This window comes from Pseudophryne corroboree, unplaced genomic scaffold, assembly GCF_028390025.1.
Source record: "Pseudophryne corroboree isolate aPseCor3 unplaced genomic scaffold, aPseCor3.hap2 scaffold_582, whole genome shotgun sequence".
Taxonomy (NCBI): domain Eukaryota; kingdom Metazoa; phylum Chordata; class Amphibia; order Anura; family Myobatrachidae; genus Pseudophryne; species Pseudophryne corroboree.
Window position 1 is genome coordinate 166,789 of NW_026970181.1, and position 1,772 is coordinate 168,560.

A 1,772-nucleotide genomic window follows, 5' to 3' on the forward strand; every position below is an offset into this window, starting at 1 on the left:
TTAGATATCACCTTGTTTTCACATTAAACAGACTTCCACATGAGAAAGCAGCAAGGATGCAGTGGCGTTAATGTTTCCTGGTGTCAACCTGTATTATTTCAGTAGACATTGAAATGAGGATACATCTTGCTGCCTTTCCAATGAAGCAAGTTTAATTTAGTAATAGGTGAAAAACCATCCCTACAAAGGTGTTAATCAGAGACTTGGCTTTGTGGACACTTTTCAGAGAACAAATTTGTTAGCATAAAAATAAAGCCAGAAAATGAAGAGCTGTTTAATCACGCAATTTGATTTTTTTGCCAGCATATTTCTTTTTCTCTGCAACCCACTGCTAAATTGTGCTTCCTAGATGTTTTTATAAAATCACTGAATCAAATCTAACTCTGATTACATCAGAGAAGGCCAGGTACCCTACACCATAACAGGGGGTATGAAATTTGACTTGTCTACTTAAAGATCACCAAAATCTGATAACAAGGTCAATTACGTCCCTGGGTGGGATTGAACCACCAACCTTTTGGTTAATAGCCGTACACACTAACTGATTGCGCCACAGAGACACTTTGCAAAAGTCCATACTGACAAATGCTAATAAGCATTCATCTAAAACGTTTCCTAGAAAAACTTAAAAAAGTCAATAATCTGGAGCGTTTTTGTAAGATGTTTCTTCTATCAACCAACGAAGAAACACATTGGTACTTTCCCATGATGAGTGAGTGCTTCAGGATCTCTTGCACTTACATGTGCAGCAGAGTACAGCAATGGAAGCATGCTGGGCCCATAACCCAGAGGTAGGCAGATTGAAACTATCCTCTGCTATATGCATTTTTTTTTGTTAATTAAAGTAATCCAAAACTGGGATTGATATTTTGGCTCTTTTATTTTTACTTAAAGTACAATAACTTTTACCATTTTAATTTGTTTTAATAGTATATTGACAGTATTGTTTTCTTTCAAAAATCCACTTCATTTTCTTTACCCTATTATTAAAATGGTAATTGACAAAAACAAACTACATTGTCATCAGAAGAGCAATACAAAATGTACAAGTGATATATTAAAATCATCTTTCCAGCTTGAATTTCAATGATGCATTGGGTCAACAAATTTGTGAGAAACATCTTCACCCTTAAATAAAGATTTTCTTAATTCCTTACCTGTGTGCTAATTAGATATCACCTTGTTTTCACATTAAACAGACTTCCACATGAGAAAGCAGCAAGGAAGCAGTGGCGTTAATGTTTCCTGGTGTCAACTTGTATTATTTCAGTAGACATTGAAATGAGGATGCATCTTGCTGCCTTTCCAATGAAGCAAGTTTAATTTAGTAATAGGTGAAAAACCATCCTTACAAAGGTGTTAATCAGAGACTTGGCTTTGTGGACACTTTTCAGAGAACAAATTTGTTAGCATAAAAATAAAGCCAGAAAATGAAGAGCTGTTTAATCACTCAATTGGATTTTTCTGCCAGCATATTTTTTTTCTCTGCAAACCACTGCTAAATTGTGCTTCCTAGCTGTTTTTATAAAATCAATGAATCAAATCTAACTCTGATTACATCAGAGAAGGCCAGGTACCCTACACCATAAGAGGGGGTTTGAAATTTTGACTTGTCTACTTAAAGATCACCAAAATCTGATAACAAGATCAATTACATCCCTGGGTGGGATTGAACCACCAACCTTTTAGTTAACAGCCGTACACACTAACTGATTGCACCACAGAGACACTTTGCGAAAGTGCATACTGACAAAGGCTAATAAGCATTCATC